Here is a 16,256-nt window from a genome sequence, read left to right on the forward strand (position 1 = left end):
TTGGCTGGGGTGCCTTCTTTGTGGAGTTTGTATGTTCTCTTTGTGTTCACATGGGTTTCCTCCAGGTGTTCTGGTTTCCTTCCACATTCCAAAGACATGCAGTAGCTGGATGAGATATTCTAAGTTAGCCACAGGTGTCAGTTTGTGTGCGGGTGTGTGATGTGGAAGAACTATTGCACCAGGGCTAGCCACCAGGTGCCATAAACCTTGGCTATAGATGATTGTCTCTGTTGAAGTGACACTTCAACCCCATGTGCAAAAATTGGAGAAAGAGGTGTGAGATGGAATGGTAAGGACAATCTATAACCAGATGGGATAGGTTATTTTGAATACAAAAAGGGAAACTGGCAAGGCTTAAAATGGTCTGCAAGGGTAGGTAGCCTAATACTTGTCCATGAACTTGATAACTCTTATACTGCACATTAAAGATTTTTTGTCTTACAAATTTTAAAACTCATGTCGAATGCAAAAGTCTGCAAACAACACTTGCCATTGCAAGGACATTCACATCATGTTTGATTATTTATTTCTGGCAGTTCACAAAAGCTAGTAATAATTTCTGTGACTGGCCAGACGCCCCAGTGTTTGTTTTTTTTTTCATCCTGCTGTAGCTAGTGTTATGTGTGTGTGTGTGTGTGTGTGTGTGTGTGTGTGTGTGTGTGTGTGTGTGTGTGTGTGTGTGTGTGTGTGTGTGGAGGGGGGACAACTATCGACTGGTAAACAACTGTAAAGCTGATTTTTTGTTAAAGCGTTAGTTTTGGAGCTTAATAGTGATTGTCAAACAGTTATAAAGCTGTTATTTTTTCACCAAACTGTTAACAGTTTGGCAGATAAGTGACTTGTTGCTTACCAGTTAAATTTAACTGTAGTTAACAACTACCCAACAATGATGTCAGTATGTCCTCTTTGAATTTGACAGTTGCGCCCAGACAGTGGAAGACATTCCTTGCAGACATCTGCATTTAATAGGGGTTGTTAAAGCTTTATTTTCTACATTGGTGACATGGTTCACACACATATATTTTTGTGTGGCTTGAATTTGCCACTGTGAGTCTGTGTTCCCTTGGGTTCTCTATGCCATAGCTCTTAAAATTAGCATGTGTTAACTTCAAAACTGATAACACTATTGTACTGTTTTGTACAGTGGAATCACACTCATTCAGTTCTTGGACTCCTTCCATTCTCCTTTGATTTGATTACGAGAGTAATCAGAGAACCTGTAGTTCTCCCTTTAGCTCACTAAATATTGTATTGGGAATTCCATCGTCTTTTTTTTGTTGTCATTCCAAATTTGTGTTCAGCATGCCCTTTTTCCCGGTTTTTCTATTTCTTTTTTATAAAGTCCAGCTATCCCTCTATTCAACTTTGAGCATTTTAGGAGGTTTTGTACTTTTAACAGTCTTGCTGTCTTTTTCTCCACTTGGTCATTTATGGTTTTGAGTCATTTTCCATATCCTCCTTTAGGTTTGGTGAACAAACTCTTATTAGTGTAGTTTGTCTTTTTCTGCTTATTCTGTGTGTTTATTGTTTGGGAACTTCCCATTTGTCTGTTGACCCACCCTGTACTATTTGAGAGAACTTTTCTAGTAGAACTTTGTTGGAAAGGAAAAACAAGCTGTTACTGAAGAGACTTCTAAAATTTCCCTATTCAGAGGCTATTTTTGGTTCAGAGGCCTCAACCCCTCCTAGAGCCCGTAAGAAAACCTTGGATGTTCCTACTAAGGCTAAATCTTTGCCTTCGTCCCCGGCTGGGGACCCCCCCCCCAACAAAAACCTAAAAAGGCTAAAGTTTCGGCTCCAGAGCTCACTCAGTCAGCCCCAGTGCTTTCGGTGCCTAGACCTTCGGCACCGAGGCCTTCGGCTCCATTAGTGATTTTGGCTTCGTCTTCTCCTGCAGCCTTCTATATATCAGCACCAAGAGGCTCCTCGGTTCAGACCTTTACCACTGTATCGGCACCAACTGCTCAGTCGGCACAGACTTTGACCGCGTCGGCTCCGAGATCTTCCTCGGAACCAACACCTTTATTGTTGACTCCAGTTTTGTCGGTTCCAGCTTCGGCACCGACAACCACTTTGGCACCGATCCCTGTGCTGGTGCATTCTTCGGTGCAGACAGCAGTAGTTCAGTCTCTCTCGGCACCGTTGTCCTTGGTGCGGTCAGATGAGATGGGCACTGAGCCTGCCTCTTCTGTGGACAGGCCTGTTTCTCCCTCAGCCTCCGTGAGGTCCACTAGAAGCCTTTCTGAACATAAAGTGTTGCGTCTTGTGGACCAAGTACTCTTGGCCAGAGGTATCCCACCCCGCAGGAACTGTCCTTCCTTTGGAGGTGATCATCCATCTCCAGAGACCCCTTCTTATTCTCCTCCTTCACTGCCTTTGAAGTTCATGGATATAGCACAGTCTTCCCCTTCTCTGATCCCCTTTATGGATCACACTAAGGAACCGCAGTTGCCTTCATGGCAGGAAAGTTTTGCTACAACCCAGGATGTCAGTTGTGACACACACAGATGTTCTTCATCTCACATTGCTGCAGTCCTTACACTTGGGTAGTCCGCTGTCCTCGGTCGGCCCGAATATCAAAGTATAAGGCTGACGTCGGTCAGGGCGCATTTGACTGACGTCAGAACGTCAGGGTACAAATGCGCATGACCGGCGTCATATCCTCAGTCTTTTTTGCCGCATGGTCCGATGCAGAAGCAGTGTTGCAAGTGCCGGTTGGCGTTCTGAGATTTTTCGATTTAGAAGTTTCAGACCGAGTTCAAAGTTAGCTAAGTACCCCGTTGGGGAATATTTTCGTTTTTTCTTGCCTCAGTCATTTACCGGATGTCAGAAAAAGTTAATAATTGCATTTCTTGTGGGAAACAGATACCGCATAAAGATTATCATACTTTGTGTGTTCCTTGCTTAGGGCCTGAGCACGACGTTGTTGGCTGTTGCTCTTGTGCTAGATTTAATAAACGCACTATAAAGAGAAGGTTGGATTGTGCGAGGTTAGTCTTTGGGAAGCGGTGTAACTATAAAATGCCGTTGGATGCTCCGGCCGCTTCTTCAAAGAAGCGCAAGGACAAGGCAGTTAAGCCTAGGCTAGAAGAACCGTCTGTACCAGACGCCGGTTCTTTAGAGGTGTCGGTGGAGCCGGTGGCTCCACCGGAGGTTTCTTTGTGTTCCCAGGGGGAGACCTTATTATTACAAGATGTGGCCTCTCAGGAGACTAGTCAGGCTGAGGGGGCTTCTCATGTTACTATACTCCCCCCCCTTCCTAAGGTGGCTAGGCCCTCTCCTTCTGTTTCAAAGGCTTCCCCCAGGGGCAGGCCAGGTTTAGCTTCAGTTAGTTTTACCCCTAGCTCTTCAGGTACTGTGCCCAAGAAGCATATGCTTAAAATGGCAGAAGATTTGATTACTTTGATTAGGGGTTCTATGCCCCCTCCTGATAAGAGGCCTAGGGTGGAGCCTGAGCTGGGGGGTTTTGGGCAGGCTTCAGATGTTTCAGAGTCTTCGGCTGAAGACTTGCAGGAGTACTCTCCTTATTCTGATTCTGATGTGGATGATTCTACTCCTTCTGCTACTCCTCCTGAGGATTTTTCTTTTTCAGAAACTCTTCATTCCATCAGGGAGCATTTTAAGTGGGAAGGTCAGGACTTCTCTGATTCCAGGAAAAGGCTTAGGGAATTTCTGTTGTTACCCCAGCATAGGCCTTTGGCTATTCCTCCTGTTTTGGATGTAGTGGAAGATGTTTTTACGGAAGCTTCTCTTAATCCTGATTCTTTGCCTCCTGCTCCTGTTAAGCCGGATAGGTATTACAGGGTGCCTGAAGCTCATAAGTATCTTTTTAAGAGTCCTAGGGCAGACCCAGAAACTGTTAGCCATGGGCCTAAAGGTATTAAGGCTTCTGTTGTTAAGAATCCGGTTCCTACAGACAAGGAGGCTAGGGCCTTGGATAGATGGGGCAAGAAAGTCTATACTTCTTCCACTCTTGCTATGAGGGCTCTGAATTACCAGTTTCACATGTTGAAATACCAAAATTATCTCCTTTCACAATTGAAATCTAAGGTTGATGCTCTGGCAGTAGGTATTGATTGTAAGGAGTTGCAAGATTTAGTGCATGTTTCTGAACAGGTGGGTAAGCATTCTTTGCAATGTGGTTTTGATGCTGTACAGGCCTCGTCTAGGGGGGCTGCCACTGGGTCAGTTCTTCGCAGGCACGCCTGGCTGAGGGATCAGAATTTGTCTGAACATGTTAAAACAAGGATTTTAGATGCTCCTTTACAATCTGACGTGTTGTTTGGTCCTCCTGTTGAGACAGTTTTAAAGAAAATGGAAGACAAGGCTAAGTCTATGCAGACTGTTAAAGATTTTTTGCAGGTCCAGCCTCCAAAGTTTAGTAGAAATTGGCCTACTAAAGGGTGGACATATCCTTCTTATGATTCACAGTCTAGGGGTAGATCTAGACGTGGTAAGGGCAGAGCTCAGGGCTCTTTCAGGCCTAGAACAGGGAGTTCTCCTGCACAGGCTTGGTGAGGGCAGGGGTCAGTCCTTTCGTAAGCAGACCCAATGACCTACCTTTTCAGCTGCCAGAGCCTGCTGCCTGGCAGCACCTTTGGGGGGAAGGTTGGCACTTTTCAAAGAGAATTGGAGTTTGATTACCCAGGACAGATGGGTATTGGATATCATACACCACGGCTACAGGTTTTATTTCCATACCTTGCCTCCTTTCAAAGGCATGCCAGACGTTCCTCCTCAACAAAGAATAGAGGCTCACAAACAGGTTTCTCTGTTGCTCCGACTAGGGGCCATACAGCCGGTCCCTCTGCCAGAAGTGGGCCTAGGATTTTATTCTCGCCTGTTCCTAGTACCAAAGAAGGGGAACACGTGGAGACCAATTTTGGATTTATCTATCCTCAACACTTATCTGGACATTCCCAAGTTCAAAATGTTGACGTTGCAGCAGCTTTTACCTCTGCTGGGCAAAGATCATTGGATGGTAACTTTGGATCTCAAGGAGGCTTACCTTCATGTTCCTATCAGACTAAGTTGCAGAAAGTATCTGCGTTTTCGAGCTGGGACTTCTCACTATCAGTTCTCTGCATTGCCCTTTGGCTTATCTACTGCGCCCAGAGTGTTCACGAAAGTTCTGGCTCCAGTGATAGCTTTCTTCAGGCTAAAAGGAATACAGATCTATCCTTATTTGGATGACTGCCTAATTCTGGCTCAAGGAAGAGAAGAGCTTCTTCATCATTTGGATTATGTGATAGCAGTGCTAAGATGCCTAGGGTATTCTGTGAACGAAATAAAGTCCAGTCTAGTACCCTCTCAAGACATGTGCTTTCTGGGTGTGAGACTGAATACAGCATCCCAGATGGCCTTTTTAACCCCGGACAAACAAAAGAGTCTATCCCTTTACTTCCATCAACTATCTCATCAGTCCGGGCTGACTGCAAGGACAGTCCTTCAAGCCTTAGGGTTCATGGCATCTTGTATTCTGGTACTTCCCAATGCCAAACTGCATATGAGGAAGCTACAGTGGTATCTCAAAATGTATGGACACAGCACTGCCAGGATCTGGACACTGTCATTCAAATAATACCTTGCATTCAAAAGGAATTTTTGTGGTGGGCTCAGGAATGTCACCTAAACAAGGGACTCTCTGTGACCCGGCCAGAGGCGAGTCAGATTTTAACGACAGATGCCTCAGACAAAGCTTGGGAAGCTCATCTAAATGGAAAGTGGATACAAAACAAGTGGCCTGTCAGACTACAACATCTACATATCAACATGAAGGAGATGTTAGCAGTCCAGTTTGCATTAATTGCTTTCAAGGAATTACTTCTTCCAGGGCAGGTGTTGATTCTAACAGACAACACAACTGTCATGTGGTACATCAACAAGCAAGGGGGAACACATTCTTATCCTCTATGCAGGCAAGCAATGATTTTGTGGGAGACTGCTCTCAGTTTACAGCTCAATCTTCAGGCAAGGTTTCTGCCAGGAGCACAGAACTCCATAGCAGATGTGTTGAGCAGACGAATTATGGATCCCCACGAGTGGAAATTGGATCCTCATGTATTTCAGAAATTGACAGTGTCATGGGGAACTCCAGACATAGATCTGTTTGCTTCTCCACTAAACCATCAGCTGCCAAGGTTTTGCACAAAAAGGTTTCATCCCACAGCTTGGAGAGTGGATGCTCTTTCTTTCAATTGGGGCAATCTTCATGTGTATGCCTTTCCACCTCTGCCTCTCCTCCTAAAGGTACTTCTAAAGGTCAGACAGGACAAGCCAAGGATGATTTTGATAGCTCCGGATTGGCCTCGACAACACTGGTACCCATTACTGAGAAGTCTGGTACGGAAGCCTCCATGGCCTTTGCCTTCGATTCCACACCTATTGTCGCAGGAGGACAGCCATTTGCTAAATGTCAAGCTTCACTCTCTGCACCTAACAGCCTGGCATATTCTGTTTTGAACCATAGTGGGCCTCCACTTCCTCAGCAAGTTTTAAATGTTATTTTGGAAGCTAGGAGGCCTAGTACAAGGAAAGTGTACGCAGACAAATGGAAGAGATTTTTGTTTTGGAGTGCAAAGATTTTGATGTTTCTGAGCCTAATTTGTGTGTGGCTCTTCAATATCTTACTGAGTTGCTAGACAAAGGTTTGTCTTTCTCTTCTATTAAAGTTCATGCTGCAGCAATTTCAGCTCACTATGATTGCAACCCACCATTGTTTTCTCATCCTTTGTTCAAGCAATTTCTTAGAGGGGCAGAGAATATAAGACCCCCACGAAGAGCTCCTACTCCTGCTTGGGATCTCAATTTTGTGTTGGAGAAACTCACTCTACAACCTTTTGAGCCTGCAGCTACTGCTGAGTTGAAATATTTATCATGGAAGACTGCTTTTTTGTTGGCCATTACCTCTGCAAGAAGGGTTTCTGAATTACAGGCCCTTATGGCGGTTGAGCCTTTCTTAATTTTCCATAAGGATAGGGTATCATTACGTACTAATCCTTCCTTTATGCCTAAGGTGGTTTCTAGTGTGGCTTTAAACCAAACTATTCATTTGCCTACTTTTTATGCAAATCCCCAAAATAAAGGGGAAAAGATTTTGCACACTTTAGATGTCCACAGGCAGTTGCTATTATTTGGACAGAACTAAAGGTTTCAGGCAGTCTCAGCAGTTGTTTGTTTCTTTTGCTTTGAGTTCTCAGGGCAAGCCTGTATCGAAACAAACTATTTCTAAGTGGATTGGGTTTTGCATTGCTTTCTGTTATTCCCATCATGGCAAGGAGATTCCAGCTGGGATTAGGCCTCATTCCACTAGGGCTACTGCCACTTCAACAGCTTTTGAGGGAGTGGCAACCAAGGATATTTTGGAGGCAGCTACTTGGAGTTCTGTGCATACTTTCTCTAAGCATTATCACCTGCCACTTTACTCTAAGTCCAGGGCTGGTTTTGCCACTGCTGTTTTGCAGGGCATTTTGGCAGCTCCTGCTTCCTTGTAGTTAGCCATCCTCCCTTACCTCTGCTTTGGGATTCTACCCAAGTAAGGACTGCAGCAATGTGAGATGAAGAACATAGTACAGTTTTGTACCTACCATAAATGTAGATGTTCGAAGATCCACATTGCTGCAGTCCAATTTACCCTCCCTCCTTCCCCTCTGTAGTTAGAGGTGGTTGTGTGGGTTGGGTTGTACATTTTGTGTATATTGTATATATTGTACATATAGTTGGTGCAAGGGTGGTTGGTTGGTTGTTTGCTGTCTTTTGGTTTTGACCTTTATTTTTAGGGTCTTCTGACATCTGGGGCAAGAAAAGACTGAGGATATGACGTCGGTCATGCGCATTTGTACCCTGACGTTCTGACGTCAGTCAAATGCGCCCTGACCGACGTCAGCCTTATACTTTGATATTCGGGCCGACCGAGGACAGCGGACTACCCAAGTGTAAGGACTGCAGCAATGTGGATCTTCGAACATCTACATTTATGGTAGGTACAAAACTGTACTTTTGCTGCTCCACAGCCATCCAAGGACTCCGGGTTGGCAGACTGAGCCACTTAGGGGAGGGGTGACCCCTGTCCTAGACATGCACTCCTCTTCAGGTGGACCAGCCTTCCAACTGATGGAGAAGGCTTTTGCTGCTGCTGGTGATACCGGACTGTCTATAGCTCCGCCCTCCTCTAATACACTGGTTTCACAAGTTGCACCTAGTGGACACCGGGTGCAAGGGCCGCAAGACATATTCCCTCAGGAATCCCCTTTTCCGCTGTCCTGTCCGGCTTCTCTCGCTGAGGAGGTCCACCGGAAGAGTTCGTGTAAGAAGAAGCACATGGACTCCATAGAGGAGTCAATCACCAAAGACACAGATTTCGATGAGGGGGAAGGATCTCCTCGGTCACCCTCTGAGGTATCCTTTGGTGATATCCTCGAAATCCTGAAACAGAGAGGTGACTGGCAGTCCTTAATCTGACCTCTGAAGAATCTGTGTTCCTGCAGGCCTTTCGCGCCCGGCCCCCTACCTCCTGGGTTACTCCATCTGCCGATGAACTTGTCCAGCTCATCGTGCAGCTTGCTTGAAAGGCTCCTGATACCATCAAAGCTATTCTCCAGAGGCCAGATAAGCTCTTGTCCCCTCCTGCTTCAGATCCCCATTGGTCCAAAGGTCTTCCTATGGATGCTTTGGTGGTGGGTGGCGGCCGCGACAAAAAAAAAGGATCTGGCAGAAGAAGAAAGCCAGACTGTCCATCCGCCTAACAAAGAGTCCTGGGCCCTGGACAGGATAGGGAAGCGCACCTTTGCTTCAGTGACCTTTGCTATCAGGTCCCCGAATTATATGGCACATTTTACCAGGCTTCAAAGGGATCTGGTTTCTGAGCTCTCTGAAACCTTGGCTGGTGTCGTGCCTGATGAGGTCCGTGACAAAGTGGCCTCTCAGCTAGCCACCATTGAATCTATATCTAACTCCTCTATGCGACTGATATCTCACACATCAGAAGGAGCAGCTAGGGCAGCGGGTTCAGCTGCAGTCATGAGACAACACACCTGGATGCGCTTGTGCAACTTCGCAGAACCCTTTAAGTCTTCCTTTCTTAATGCCCCCATTGAGGCCTCATCGTAGTTTGGGCCCAAAGCTAAAAGCACACTGGCCAGATGTGAACAGGACGGTAAGACCCTTTTTGCCGTAGGTGTCCGTTATTCCTCCCCTCAATGTGCTTTCTCCTGAAACCAAAAGAGTGGGAAGATATGGGTCTTTTCCATGACACACAGGCCGAGTTCTCCCCCAGAGGCAGAGGGGTAAACTCACAGGGAAGACGCTCCTTTCGGGGCAGAGGGGGTCCGTGTTACCAGGGTTCCAGGGATTCTTTCCCTGGTCAATCCTACCAGCGCTCCTGAAGAGCGGCCCAACTCCTTTCCTCTGGAGGTGGTTGGGGGACGTTTCTCCTTGTACCCTTCTGCCTGGCTAACCATCACCACCAATTCTTGGGTACAAAGGATTATAACCAGAGGTTATCATATCCCCTTCGATCTTTGTCCCGTCCCTTCAAAAAATCTTCCCGACGTTCCACCCAGTCAATGGGAAGAAGCAGCACTAGAGATAGAAAAGCTGCTAAGAAAGAGAGTCATCCAAGTAGTCCCTCCAGACCAGATAGGATCCGGATTCTACTCAAGACTATTTTTGGTGCCAAAGAAAACCGGGAACTGCAGACCAATTTTGGATCTCAGTGTATTAAACAAGTTTATGAGAGTACAAAAATTCCAGATGGTCACAATTCAGTCTATCTTCCCACTTTTGGAAAAAGACAATTGGATGTGCTCTATAGATCTTCAAGATGTGTACTACCACATAAAGATGGACAGGCCATCAAGAAGATTTCTGTGCGGGAGCCAGTCACTACCAGTTCAGAGTACTGCCCTTTGGACTCTCTACAGCCCCCAGAGTGTTCACAAAGTGCATGGCAGTTGTCACAGCTCACTTGCGACTTCAGGGATTCTAGGTGTTTCCATACCTAGACGACTGGCTCATTTCCGCCCCCACCAGACATCTACTGGAAAAAGCCCTGGCATACTCTCTCCTCGCTGCTCAAAGGCTAGGCATAACCATAAACTTGCAAAAATCCAGTCTCACCCCATCTCAGTCGACAGAGTTCATAGGGGTTATCTTGGACACAAAAAACTGGAGAGTTGCTATTCCAGAGCACAGGATAAAGCAAGAACTAATTCCAATCCTTTCAAAGGAAAAATCCACGGTTAACTCAGTTCTACAGCTGTTGGGTTCCATGGCAGCCTCCGTCACCATTGTTCCCCTGGCCAGGTTTCACATGAGGCTTCTACAATGGCTACTGCTCACCCAGTAGTATCCTTTTCAGCATCCTCTTTCAGCCATGATTCAAGTAACCCACAGGTGCAGACAGGATTTAAATTGGTGGATGACACACAATCTCTCACAATGGTCTCGCCCCTTCTCCCCCCAGCAACCCAAGGCCACGGTGACCATGGATGCCTCCCTAATGGGGTGGGGGGAGCTATGTCAGGGACAGACAGTCCAAGGCACTTGGTCCGAACTGGAGGCCCATCTGCATATAAATGTTCTAGAGCTGAGGGTGGTGCTTCTGGCATTGCAAGCATTCCATCCCCTGCTGCCGTCTGGGACAATTGCAATTCAATCAGAAAACATGGCGGTGGTCTGGTACATCAACGAGCAAGGTGGAACCAAATCTTACCCCCTTTATCAAGAGGCCATGAGGATATGGCAATGGGTGATGGCTACCAACCGTTTTCTTCTAGCAACGCACATTCCCAGGAGTTCCAACGTGATAGCAGACCGATTCAGCAGGTGCATTCTTCAACCTCATGAGTGGTCCCTGAATCCCTTGATAGCGGTGGAGATCTTCCACCGCTGGGGCTGTCCTTGCTGTGACCTCTTTGTATCCCCAACCAACTACAAATGCAGCAACTACTTTGCCCTGATTCCCCCCGGGCAGTCACCCAGGGACGCTCTAGTCCATGATTGGCCCTCGGGTCTTCTTTACGCATTTCCACCCTTTTCCCTCATTCGCCAGTTTCTGAAGAAAGCCAGTCATTTGAAGAGCAAGGTGATCCTCATAACACCATATTGGCCTCGACAGATTTGGTTCCCCTTCCTTTGGCCTCACCTACTAGATCTACCATGGATTCTCCATCCAACCCCGGAGTTGATCTCACATCCACAGAAACTGATTTATCCCAGCTTGAACAGCCTGAAGTTCATGGCTTGGCTACTCCAATTCCCTTGATTGCCAGGCAGCATGATCTTTCTTTACCAGTACGTGATATTCTCATTGCTTCTCATAAGTCTTCCACTAGAATTACTTATCTGAGCAAGCGGAAAAGATTTACCTGTTTGCTGAAAGATAAACAAGTAGACCCCTTTTCAGCACCAGTGTCGATAATACTAGACTATCTAGCTGACCTTTTTCAATCGGGTCTGTCGGCCTCTACCATTAGAGTTAATTTGGCTGCAATTTCTAATTTTCATGAGGGTGTCCAAGATTCCTCTCTTATGTCCCATAAAGTGCATAAATTGTGCAAGACCTTCATAAAAGGTATGAATCATCTGAAGCCTCATTTTAGAGAACCTGTTCAACAATGGGATTTATCAGTAGTTCGACAAGCTCTGACAATGTCACCTTTCGAACCAGCCTCTTCTTGCAACCTCAAGTATTTGTCATGGATGCCAGACGTATTTCTGAGCTTCAAGCTTTATGTATCAAGAGTCCATACTTGATTTTTCATAGAGATAGAGTGTCTCTGAGAACTAATCTGTCATTTCTGCCTAACGTGATCTCTGAAATGTCCCTTAATCAAGCCATTGAATTGCCAGTTTTCTTTCCCAATCATTCAAACAAAGGACAGTATTGCCTACATACCCTAGATATCCACAGGCAAATCCATTTTTACTTAAACAGGACTAAACCCTTTCATAAATCTGGCCAGTTGTTTTTGGCCTTTTCTGGACCTAGATTAGGATCTGCTGTTGCTAAGGTCACATTAGCTAGATGGTTGAAGGACTGTGTGACCTTCATTTATACACAATGTAATATCTCGTTGCCTACTACCATGAAAGCTCATTCGACAAGGTCGGTGGCAACTTCTGCTACCTTCCATGCCAGAGCTTCTTTACATGACATCTGTGCAGCTGCAACTTGGGCTATGTCTCATACCTTCATCAATCATTACAAATTGGATTTGGCCTCCAGGGGAAGAGCATCTTTTGGTTCTATGGTGCTCAGGAATGTCTTTCCATGAGAGCCTCCCAGGAGTAGAGGTAGCTGGGGACACTGTCCCATGCATAAGGAATGAACGAGGATTAACAATATCAGATAAAGAAGTTATGTCTTACCATAACGTTCCATCTGTATTGTTGATCCTCGTTCAGTCATTACGACCCTCCCTCCTTCCCCCTCCTGTGCTTTCTAGTGGATCTCACCATCCAGTTCTCTTAGGTTATTTGACCAGAAGTAGCCTCTACCTTCTTTGACTTGCAAACTCAGTCTGAGGTAACAGGGAGAGGGGGATTGTGAGTAAGAGTTTAGCTTGAGAGTTTGATGCTGACGCGAGTTTGGAAAATGGCCGGCTCGGTTCCGAGGTCGGAACCGATACCCATGCGTTATGACTGAACGAGGATCAACAATACAGATGGAACATTATGGTAAGACATAACTTATTTTTCCTTATTGTATCAGCCATTGGGATGCAATAATTTATGGCAGTACACTGTTTTCTAGTCTGAAAAGCATTACATTTTTTATGATAAAATGATATGTTAAGTTAACGTTATCAGTTATTTCACCATGTGTGAAGCTCTTAAATACATTACTAAATTAAAAATAGCTGCTGTTTATCAAGAGCACCTTTCCCGAGTTCCGAAGATTCTTAGCAGAGCATTAGACACTTCAAAATAGTATTTATTTATTTATTTATTTTATTTTATTTAACATTTGTTGACCGGGAAAGTCCAACTAGATTCCACAGATCCTGTTTTCAGCAGAGGCCCAGGGAGAAACGCTCCAGAAGCATGTCTTTAGAATGTGGGAGGAAACCGGAGTACCCGGAGGAAACCCACGCGAATGCAGGGAGAACATGCAAACTCCACACAGAAGGCACCCCAGCCGAGAATCGAACCGGAGAACATCTTGCTGTGAGGCGACAGCATTAACCGCTGCACTACTGCACCGCCCTAGTATGACTGTTATTTGTTATCAATACATTTGCATATAATCCTTTTAGTGCCCAAATATAATCTTTATAGCCAGGACCAAATATCCTGTCTGTGTCTTCCAATTATGAGCATTGAAATAGCAATGGTAAGTTTTCCAACCTTTGAAATATACAAAAACAAGATGACATCTTTTCTTCCTTTACTCCATAATAATTCCTTTTTGATTTTCAAGTTTGTATTACATAAATAATGATGACTTTTGTCTGTTTTGAATCCACTTTACAACCTTTCCCACATCCCTTTTTCTCCCAGAAAAACTCTTCAGGCAAAATGCTTTAAGAACATGTATGTCCAACTCTGTCACAGCAGAAGTAATGATGCTAACCCCCATTCTTAAATTCTTATCACCTCTACTGCCAAAACATTTGCTTATGTCTTCAAATTTACTGCAAGCACCATCACCTTACACTCCATTTGGAAATTGAGCATCATTACTCTGCTTCCTGAGACAAACCACCTTGCCTTACCTAAAGAGTTTACCTAACTCACACATCCCTAGTCTGTCAAAATCGGGGAGTAGTAGTGTACAAAGCCTATAGAGTGTAACTACAAGTACAGTGTACTGCCAGTTAACCAGTATGGATTTACACCTAGCTGCAGTGCTGCAACTGCTCTGCGGATGCTCTGTGGCCACAAGTAAGCCTACTTATAGGTGCAACTTTTATGTTTTTAAAAAGTAATTTGATAATGCTGACCACTCTGCTGCTAAAATAATTTGCTTTTGTGACATTTCTGAAAGTGCATGTAATTACCAACAACCTTCACAACAGGGAAGTAGTAGTTTAACATTGTTTGTTTGTGTCTTTCGGCTTTTCCCGGTTAGGGGTCGCCACAGCGGAACTCCAGTCCGCTAATGATTGGCAGTAGATTTTTACATGCCGAGTTGCCAGCCCTGATGCACAACCTTCAACGCAGGTATGCCCATTCATGCATGTCTCCACACAGAAGATGATGTAGCTGAGAATCGAACAGGACAACGTCTTACTGTGAGTAGTTTATAAATCACACAAATTCCTCTACTGGAATAATGTTTTCTTTTTATGAATAACATCACATTAGTGAACATTTTAATACATAGTTGACCTAATAAGTGTTTAGAAGATAAAAAAAGCTCAGAAAATTCTGTCCCAACTGCAGACTGATTTTTCACGTTTGTGCATGGTTCTTCAGCAGAAATTTGCAAATAAGTATCTATAAATTGAAAAACACGATTTTTTGCGACTAGCTAGAAATTCAGACTGCCTTGCAAAATGGACATGTAAGATCCATTTAACCTTAATTGAGCAAGTATCTCCACTCTGTTATTTTAAGAATCCATCCCATGTTTTCCTGCATTCACATGAAGCACACAAAGTGTAGGCTTTTTCAGAAGCTAAAGCATTTTGCAAAGTACATTACTTTACTCTTTCTCAAGCTGAAACTGGACAATGTTTCAAACTGTTGATTTCTATTTGCAAGTGTTAATTGGTGATCAGTGTTTTATACAGAAAATGACTGCTGGTGTAGTGTAGTTTCGGTTTACTCTCTTAGGTGTTTTCTTTTTTCTCTGCAGTTGTACAATTATACAACAATCTATCTGCATGTATGTAGCTGTCCCTGTTTGTAAATAATGTAATATAATGTGTCTCTTTATCTAAGTGTACTGTGATTTCAGAATGTCATTGTGTGAGAAGACTATGTATTACCAAATATGATTTACTTTTTGTCCAATGTTTGAACATTCTGTGTTATACAAACTGCTCTCAGAGCCCAGGTCATGGCTGAGAAGGGTCACTATACCAAAGGACTTACCTGGTGGACAAATGTCAAATAACAGAACAAATTATGGATTTAGTATACTTAAGTTAGAGGGTCTGGGGAATGCAGAGGAGATCCCCCCCAAGTTTATCTAACTAGCTGAAGCTTCGACTTTTTTTTCCTCGTTTAAGTTTCATCTATTTGAAAGTCCGGGAAATCTAAGGGAAGCTGCAAGATGACTCGCCTATTAAAAACCACTTTGATGAAAAGATTTTTATTCTGGAATTTTAATATTACTTCCCTTTCTTTTCACATTTGGCCTGGTGATTTAATTTCACAACTTGAATCTTACCTCTTTATGTTTTCAATTTGGCCTGTTTAAAGGCTCCAGATTCCACAGACCCATGCCGTCTTATTTTTATAGCACCTGTTTCAGCAAGTGATGACCACTGTATTTCCTTGAAAATCCTTCCTTTTCACCATTTATCTGTGAGCAGCCTACCATCTCAGTTTAACATGTAACATTTAGTTACAGTGCTTAAAAGATGAGAACTTTACCAAAATTAAAAAAAATACAAACATAGGGGCTGGCATTTTGTGATTTTTACTGCTGATCTGTAATTCTGTATGATGAAAAGGGCATATAATCCCACCAGTTACCACTAAGTAGTACGCCATGAGCAGTTGACCTTAACAGCATACAGTAAATGTGCTCTGTTATTTTGGGTAATAGCTAACACCTGCCTTGCAGAAATCTGCTTTGCAGTACTGAATTACCAATCGTAACTGAAAATTGTCAAATAGTATTTTACACACACAGGCACAGACACTTTTCCCTGACTGCAGAGAAACATATTGCCAACAGCCACACCAATTTGCCCCATTTACAAATCATTCTTCATGCATGACATGTATGGACAGTCTATTCCAGAGTCTGGGGAGTCTCTGGGTCAGGAACCTATCCCTGCAGCATGTTTTGTTTACTGTGATGACAGGGTTTAGATCTCTGGAGCGTGTGGCTCTGAGGGATTGGGGTTTCTTTACTTGTAGCATGTCCAATAGCTCTGGGTTTGACATGGCCTTGTATGTTAAGAAGAGATCGCCTCTGAGTAGACAATATGCGACAGAGTATAGCTGGAGTTTTTTAAGGCGGTCAGCATAGGGCATCTGCTTTAGGCCTGTGATTCTTTTAGTGAGGTATTTCTGCGGCCTTTCCAGTTGTTGCAGATGTCTTGAGAGGTACATACCAAACAGGGCGTTGTATTCTATAA

General features: G+C 44.3%; 1 protein-coding gene across 1 annotated transcript in view; it reads left to right on the forward strand.

Moving 5' to 3' along the window:
• LOC122792978 (arf-GAP with GTPase, ANK repeat and PH domain-containing protein 1-like) overlaps positions 1–16,256 on the forward strand; it is a 2,685,441-nt gene that overhangs the window by 2,268,105 nt on the left and 401,080 nt on the right. The gene's annotated exons all lie outside the window — the stretch shown is intronic.

This window comes from Protopterus annectens, chromosome 2.part0, assembly GCF_019279795.1.
Source record: "Protopterus annectens isolate FY-2018-M chromosome 2.part0, PAN1.0, whole genome shotgun sequence".
Lineage (NCBI taxonomy): Eukaryota > Metazoa > Chordata > Ceratodontiformes > Protopteridae > Protopterus > Protopterus annectens.